Genomic DNA, 9,438 nt, shown 5'->3' on the forward strand with positions numbered 1-9,438 from the left:
AATTTCATTCATCTAAAAAAGAAATAGGAAAAACATGCCCCTGTCAAAAATGAAATCTGATTTACAATAGACAAACATCCCAAGTAGTAACAACCTATAACAAGAGCACAAGCCTTTTGTTCTTTGCTCTGATTCAGTGTTAAATAGGGATCTTCTATCGCTGGAGAGGAATTCTCAATCGAAATGGAGACAGAGCTATCATACCAGCTTCTATCATACAAGAAATGGTCAAGGGGTGGAAGAAACTGAGCTATCATACCAGCTTCTATTGGAAAGAAGATGAGCAAGGTTGCAAACTGAAAGCTTTGAAGTTAAAAATGCTAATCAGCAATCTAGAATGTTTGACTGTAATTTGGCACAGCGTCACAAGGAGAACCATTATTTAATATTTTCTTAATAAAGTATTGATGTGGTCACTGCTTCCAGTCACTTTTCCAATGGAAACCAAAACCAGAACATGGAAAATGGCTTTCAGATTTCACATTGACAAAAACTAAAACAAGACATATAAAATAAAATTGAGTCAGATTAATCTTTTATAAAGTTGATTAATGTGACTAAGCAAAATATCTTATGTTATGTATATTATCAATTTGGAGGGCAGTTGGGTCATAGCCAAACAAGCAGTTTCAATTGTTTTCCCATATGACTGGCTGGCAAATGAGAAAATGCTAATGGCTGGCAAAGAATTTGGTCCAAAGGTTCCATAGATTCAATTAGTTTGGCACTTAATTGAACATAAGGAGAATGGTCACCATTTCATAAACTGATATAAGAAAATAAGAATGCATATTCTAATATAATATACTGTCACTTCAATGACTATATTTTAAAAGAGATTTTTATTTTACAAGTAAAATTTCAATTATCATCAAATAATTTTATATATCAAACAATCTATTTATGAAAGAAACAAACTAATTAAACAAATAAATTAAAAAAATTAATTTTATATTAGATTAAACCCACACATATGATGAGACTTAAACTTAAAATTTGAAGATATTGAAGCAGAGGGTTCTCTTTATGGGGTGAGCAATGTTATTATTCTAAGTAGTATTTTTCTCCTTAAATTGAAAAAATAAATAAATATTTAATATGATTAAATATTATAAATTATTGATATTTGTATTTAAAATTTAAAAAAATTAATTTTATTTATTATTGTTGTGTCTTGACTGAATGTGTATAATTACGATTTATATATCAAATATAATTCTTTTAAAAAAATATTATTTTTCGATAAATTGTAATGTCAATATTTTTTTTACGCAATCAAAATTTCATTCATCCAAAAAAAGATAGGACAAACATGCCACCATCCAAAATGAAATCTAATTTACAATAGACAAACATCCCAAGGTGCACAGTAAAGTAACAACAATTTTAGGAACAAACAAGATAAATATATGTCACAGTACAAATTATAAAAAGGGAAGTGGCATGAGCAAGTGTTGCATTACCAAAGTGTTTTATTATCATTGTGAGTAAATCATTTTCATTCAATCATTTTATAATTTATTTAAATTATATATAATTTTTAATTTTTGAAAGAAAAAATAGATTCATATAAATTTTTTTTACTATGTTTTAAACTACTGGGTCCTACTTGATTCAAGAAAAAATTGAAGGAAAAGGACAAATAAAAGAAGGATTTCATTTTTCCCTTGTTTGGTGCATTGGAGTGAAGAGAATGGAGAGAATTGCATGCCTTTTGGTCTTTGCTCTGATTCAGTGCTAAATTGGGAGCTTTTATCGCTGGAAAGGAATTCTTCTTCTCTCTTCCGTAGAAATGAACATTCACAAGTCGATCATACCCGGATTGTTGAAAATCTATGCGGCAAAAGGGTCTTCCTTGAGAAGTCAGGAGCTCAGTGCATTGTCATATTTCACATTCATGGCATGCTGAAGTGTTTAAGGGATGTTCTGTTCCTTCCTTCATACGGGAGAGCTTAAGGAAGCCAAGTTGAAGCCGCTGGAAGCCGGGAAACCTTAAGAGAAACTGCAGAATGAGGTAATCTCATTCTTTAAATTTTGTCTATTTCTTTTCCGAATAGTTATGCCCTGAGAAATAATCTTGGGTCAGAAATTTAGGAAAAATATGCTGTTTTCATTAATGTTCTTGTCCTTTTTGAGCAAAATGATTGTATATTAGGAGAGTTGGTGTTCTAAGTTATAAACTATTAAATTGATCATGGTCATTTACAAGCAAAAGAAGGCATTTTAGTTTGGTAAGATTATCCTTCATGGTCGTCCTTCATGTGCTTTCAATGCTTTTGAAGACACTAACTAAGGTTCCTTCTTTTTTTTTTTTCCCAAAAGGAGAAAGTAAAAAATAAACGGAAAAACAGACAAATAACAAATAAATATTTAGGTAATAAATGTGCCAACTAGGAGTTTCGAATTTTGAAGAAAAGCAGATAAGAGTAGAGCAAAACTAGCTTTGGCTTGCGTTGTTGTTCAAGGGCCAAGCCGTATATAGCTCATATTATCTTTCATAGCTTCTAGGTTACCTTTCAGCTTGTTTATATGCTTGGCATGTTATGAGCTCATCCTATTTGATTATAAATCATATTGCACAACTTGATTATAAATCATAAGTGATTGGTAAAACATAACTTTTTCTCTCAATGTTGGTGTGAACATTCAAAATAGAAAAAGGGATTGAGATGATAAATTAAAGATTTCATTGTTATGATTTTTGATTGCAGGCTTTTTTGTATCATTCTTGGGGAATATGTACTGAAAAATGATCCCCATATCCATATTGTCCTGTATTATTCTTGTCCCTTTGGTCTCGTAAAGTATGGAGAAAGATAAGCCTGGGGTCATTCAGCTTGTTGTATAAATCAGACAGCTTAGCCAATTGTTCTAAAATTTTTATGTGGTATATTATTTGGATATGATTAGTTCATTATACAACATGCCACCCAAAATTTGTCTTTGAAGCACCTTATGAGTTCAACTCTCATTTACCTAACATTTCCTCATTACTTTAATCACAAAAAGGAGTTCGGAGTGAATAACTGCCTATAAGAAATGCTTATATGTTTTACCAAGCACTTAGGATGTGTAGTGTACTCTGTCAAACCCAAACATGAAATTTGGCTAAAGAATGGGCAACTAGGTTCTGAAGCATGATAATAAATACCTATTGAGCTTGACAATTAAGTAAACCAACTGATGTATTTGAATTTAAGCATCTGGGTCTGCTTGGTTGACTGTTAAGACAGAGCCTATGCAAAAGTTGGAAGAGGTATCTTGACTTGAGCTTGAGAATTGGTGATTTCCCTTTAATTGATAAATAAGTTGAGTTTGGATGAGAATGTGCATCATCACAGATAAACAATGTTGGCCAGATAAGAACACATTCACTCTATTTTTTGGCTATTGCACTTTGAAGCAAACACGCAGACAATAATTTGTTATTTCTCCAAACATGGAATGCAGATTTTATGATGTACTCAAGACTTTAAGCATGTTTTAACATGTAACTTTTCAGTTTTAATTTCTTGCAAAGTGTGTGTGTTTCACTTAAATATTTTGTATGTATGCCTTGCACAACATAGATAGATATCGGTCCAAGAAAGTTAGAGATTAGATTAGACTTTGATAAAAAAAGTATATTTTAACTACTTTGTCAAATAGTATATTAACAATGTGCACTTGGAATCTCAAATAGTAATAAGTACTCCAAGACAACTTGTTGGGGATTCATAAGTGATTGGAGACATATGATCCTTGGTGATGGAGAAGATACTCGGTGATGTATAAATAAAACAAATCGATCATTCAAAAAAAATTAAAAATATTTTAGAAAATAATATTAAAATTTTTAAAAATTTAATTATAGCACGTAACTAAAATTTTAGTTATAGTTAATGAATATAATATTTTTATTTTTATATAATTCCAGCAATGATAGACGCTAGCAATGAATTTGCTGGGAGGCTTCAAACCTATCATCAAAGCAGTGGGTGAAAGGTTTTGACGGTTGCATCAGGGCTGTGTAATGCACGATTGCGTGGGCCCTGCCTCTGACGTGGAAGGCTTATCTGCATTTGGACTTTTTTTTAACTTGTAAAGTTTAAAAAATGTATTAATATCCATTTGTTATAGTTAAACAATGTTATTTAATACATTTATTAACCTGAAGTTTTTAATAATTATATATGTTTATTGACCTCAATTAACTTTTAAACACTCATTAATTAGTTTTAGAAAATTTTAATAGTAATAAACTTAATTTGTTAATTTAAAAAAATCCAATTTATAAATTTTAATCAACTAATACTATATTGATTGAGAGGATAATTAGAAAGAGAGAAAAAGAAAAAGAAAATGAAATTGGAATAATGATCATAGTAATAATAATAACAAATTGAAAATGAGAAAAATAAAAGACTTTGAGTTTTCAAACGAAAAATAGGTTGCCAAAATGCCAACGTGAGTTGTAATAATGGAAACTTGAGTTGCAAAAATTTCACAAAGGAGATTAATATTGTTTTAGAAATAACTATTAGAATTAATAAAAATTTCTCAAATCTTTATTTTTATTATGTTTAATCCCTGTTTTTTGTACTTTTAGAATATTGGGAAACCAAAATAAGCTATAAAATTGTCAATAATTTTAATATAAAAATGTATAAATAAAAAAAATTCGCTTGTCCCAAAAAATTTAAAAATACTTTAGAAAATAATATTAAAATTTTAAAAAGTTTAATTTCAACTGTAACAGTAGAAATTTTAAATTATTTAATAATTAAAATTTTAGTTGTAATTAATGAATATAATATTTTCATTTTTATATAATTCCAGCAATGGTAGGCGCCAGCAATGAATTTGGTCGGAGGCTTCTAACCAATCATCAAAGCAGAAGGTGGATGCGTTTGACGGTTGCATCAGGGTTGTACAATGCACAATTGCATGGGCCCCGCCTCTGATGTGGAAGGCTCAGATGCAATTGGACTCTTTTTAACTTGGAACTGACAAGAGGCAAGAGTGGAATCTTTTTATGATAGGCGCTCGCAAGGAATTTGGTCGGAAGCTTCACAGCAGTCATTAGCCATTTAATTTTCCAACTTCATGACTTGGAAGTATATGCCAACAACAACTATTTGATTCCTTTTTAATTATCATTTCATTTCCCATTTAATTTCACTCCTAGTTCTTCATCCACAAGTCCCAACTCAACCAAAAGACGTGATAATACGCGCCCATTTTTTTTGTAATTTAAGTTTTTATTTTTGTTAATACTAATAATGTTTCGGGATATTATTGACATTGTTCAATATTTTACAACTTTCTTTTAATGTGATAATCATAATTATATTTAAATTATTCAAAATTATGTGTTTCATAGACACAACAAACATATTAAGATTAATTATTATTTTGTGCTTTATCATGTGATTCAAGAGACTCTTCATCTCACTCTTGTGTTCTCTTTAAATCATCCAAGACTATTTTCTGTTAGAAAAATAGTATAAGAAAAGAGGAGAAAGGCTTGAGGTGTGCTATAATTGTAAAGTCCGACCTTATAAATACTTGTCATGACATACATGTGATGGATAGTATGTTTGCATATTAGGAGAATCTCGAAAAATTCACAAAAGTAAGTATTATACCTAGAGGTACAAAAAAGTTGATTTAAGCCTCGAACTAGATCAAATAGAGATTTTATGGTGAAATTGAAGATTTTACAGTTCAGGAATGATTTAAAATGGTGATTTGGGGTTCGATGATCAATTTGGAGTCAAATAAGAAATTTCACTATTTAGGGGTAAAATGGTAATATTACCATTCAAGAACAAAATGGAAATTTTTTTTGAAAGATTTTGATCACATTTGACTTATTGGAGTATGATTTGAGGTTGAGAAGTGAAAAAATATAATCCCGATGTTTTTCAGAGCATAGGGGTAAAATGGTAATTTTGTCACTTCAGGGGCAAAATCGTAATTTTTCACACCCAACACTTGTCCAGCACATGGATTTTACTCAATATTATCATGGATAATTGAAAGAATTTATATGGTAAAGAGAGAAAGCTTAATAGTTAAGAAATGACACATGAACCAATAATAAGGTGACATGTGTCAAGTTTATAACCATTAATTATTTAGCTTAAAAATTAAAACAAAATCAACCCATTTTCTCTTCATATGGCTGGCCATAGTAAGAACAAAGAGAGGAAAGGAAGAACACAAAACCTAGGTGGGAAAATTGAAGAAAAAGTGTGGGATTTCAAGGAATCAAGCAATCAAAGGTAAAATTTCTTAATTTTGACTTGTGATTTACCTTTCTCATGCATTTCTCCTTATTTTCCATGGTTAAATTACATGTTTTCATAATGAATTCATGGCTGGTCAAAATGGGTATGGAGAGAGAAAGATGTTGGATTGATTTGATTTTAAGTTATATTAGTGTTTTTAGTTAGTTTAGCATATTTAGAAGCAAAACAATAAGAAAAGAATCCATTTTCCCCATGAATCTTCATTAGCCGAATCTTCCTTGATATGTGTGGGAGATGGATTGTTATTATTTCAAGAGAAATAGTTTAGAAAATGATGAATAATGGTGAGAAAATTAAGTAGGAAAAATCATGGTGTTAGTGCACTGTAATGACCGAATTTTTCCATGAAGAAATAGGAAGGTTTTGATGCTGAAATTGGTGTTATTTGAATAATGTTTGGTGAATTGAGGTATTAGAAAAGAAATGGAGTAATTTGGGATTAAATTGGACGCGTTAGTAATTTGATCGGGTGATAAGACGAATTAGGCCAATACCGGGTTTAGATAGTTACTAGTGCATTTTTGCATTCCATATCATGCATTAGTAGTCTGAATTAGTTTAATTTCAATTTAGTACCAATGTGGTGAATTTTTCGATTTTGTACTATGTCAAGGTGGTGAGTCCTCCGATAAAGGTAAGGGAATTACACCCGAGGTCTAGTAGTTTGAGTATTTCGAGAACCTGCACTCTAGACATAGTGAGTAAACTTACTGTCATTTTAATTATCTAGGGTGGCTTTTAAATGATTTCACGAATTCTATGGAAAATAGATTTGAAAAGGTAAATTTTCATGTTTTATGAATAAATGTGGTTCAATGAAATTAATTTATAAATTGTTTTGAAATTAGTAATGATTTTGAAAAATAGAGTACACGGAGACTGCTATTTGTTGCAATGTGATTATTTACATTGATTGGCTTATGATAAATTGAGCATGATTGGCTGGTTGACAATTGTATTGAAATACGGATTGGTTGTTTACCTTGAAAGGTTGTGAATTACAATAATTGCCATATCATTTATTGAATTTTATTGATTGGTGGGATAATTATTAGCTTACTACAGTAGGCGGGTTCTGTGGACCAGCCTATGAGAGGGGCACGGTAACCCCGTTTATATGTGCTCACCTCGATTGTAGAAGCACGTAGTGTAGCTCCTGAGGTGATATTTGAGATCACTTCACGCTGAACCACCACTGATGGTGAACTCAGCCAAAGCCAAGGAACGGCTGTTCTTTTAAATGAAAAAAATGTATTTTATGCGAAATGTGAATTTTTAACAGCCTTGGCGGTCTCGGTAGGATGCCTCGGCCAAGGTGTCTCCAAGGATGGATTTATGACACTAGCCTAGTTTTTATGAGATTCATAAGTCTCTTTACGTATTTTGAATGAAATGTGTTCTAATGCTGTGACCCAGTTTACGATGATTTATTTTATTGTCTTCATATACTCAACTCTAGATGTTTATGATGATGTTTGTTTACTCACTGGGATTTTATAATCTCACCATCCCCTTTCCATCCATTTCAGGCTTAGAATAGACTGTAAATAGCTGATCCTATCGAGGACTACCGTTGGGTTTGCATTCTTCAAACTATAGGTTTATAGTCTTCTTTACTTTTATTTATTTGGGGGCCCACTTGTTATTGTAAATTAAAGTTCATACTCTAGATATTTATACTACTATATGTAGGAATTTATTTTGCTTTGATGCTGTAAAAATTATTTACGTAGTGTTTTAAAAATATTGTTTTATAAGAAAATCGAATATTTTACTTAATATTTCTTTTATTTTCTTATTATGTCCAATTAATCATAATTTCGTTTTAAATGAAGGTTTTAGACTTTTAAACTCATTTTGATTATGAATTATGTGTTTTGTACTTATAAATTACATTTTAGCCGGTTTCGAATTTTTTGAGAAAAATGACCAAAATACCCTTATGAGACGAAAATTATTATTTTATTTGTTTTAAGTTGAAAATAGTTTAAAATCTTTTAGAACGTGGTATTTGGCAACAGTTACGTACAGGGAAAATGAGAAGCTGATATTAAAGCCTTGCGAGGTTCCGGTTGACATTCGGGATAATGAGTGTCGATCGGGATGTCGCGGTGGTTGTCAAGAGCTCGAGGGGAGTACCGGGTCGTGACAATAATATACTGTCTTTAAAGAGTTATTGCCTATTATGTGGATTTGCAGACAAAGACTCTTCTTCAAGATACAATAAGCCTATTGCAAAATACTTTTGAAGATTGAAGTCTTGGAAGTACATTCTTTTTATGAATATTGAAAAGTTGTGTCTATTATGTTTCAACATATGTGTCTGTTGTGTTGCAATAGTTGTGTTGGTTGAAAACATTTCTATTTACTCAAAGAGTTGTATTTTAATCTGAATAGTCATATCTTAAATAATTATCTTCCAACGAAACTCTCAAATATTACAAACTATATATCCAATAATCCTTCACTAATTTGTAATATTTAATAATATTATGCACAATAGAAAGTATCTTGAAGATTTGAATTTTCTACTAGTATAAAAATTTTAAAATTAAGACGAGTTATTGGTATTATAGGGATTAAACCATAACTCATTATGTCATAACCAAAAATACCACACACATAGCATTATTTAATCACTTTAAGATTTTGCTACCTGCTTTAGCACTTATATGGCCTTGTCCTAATCCTGGTTTCATAAATATATACAAGATTAAACCTTTTCAATTCTTGTTTGAAGGGGCACCACTTCAAAATTCATATAGGTGGAATTTGTCATTATGCTACTGTTACTACAGTCATTTAACATTTTCATTAGGAGCCTTTTGCTCATCTTTTCCTTGTAACAGTTAACTGAATATTCTAGAGTGAGATAATTTGAATATTCTAGAATGAGGCTATTTAATATAAAAAATTCAATGCATAACAACAACATATAGTAACTTATTATTAACCATTGAATTTTTATTGTTAGGTCCTACTTGACCTATCATAGTTAATCAATCTTCATTAATGCATTTATTAACTTGGATTTTTTAAACAATTAGAGATGTTCATTGACTATCAGTAACTTTTAAAAATTATTAAATATTTGTTTTAAAAAAATAATTGTAATAAACTTCATTTTTTAAAAAAATCCAATTTA

General features: G+C 30.4%; 1 long non-coding RNA gene across 1 annotated transcript; it reads left to right on the forward strand.

The window, feature by feature from the left end:
• The first annotated feature begins 6,224 nt into the window (after window positions 1-6,224).
• On the forward strand, window positions 6,225-8,354 carry LOC108663909. Its single transcript, XR_001930009.1, has 3 exons — window positions 6,225-6,266; window positions 7,823-7,892; window positions 8,315-8,354. It is a non-coding gene; the product is annotated as an uncharacterized LOC108663909 (long non-coding RNA).
• Window positions 8,355-9,438: the final 1,084 nt, after the last annotated feature.

The sequence above is a fragment of the Theobroma cacao genome, unplaced genomic scaffold (genome assembly GCF_000208745.1).
Source record: "Theobroma cacao cultivar B97-61/B2 unplaced genomic scaffold, Criollo_cocoa_genome_V2, whole genome shotgun sequence".
NCBI classification, from domain to species: Eukaryota; Viridiplantae; Streptophyta; class Magnoliopsida; order Malvales; family Malvaceae; genus Theobroma; species Theobroma cacao.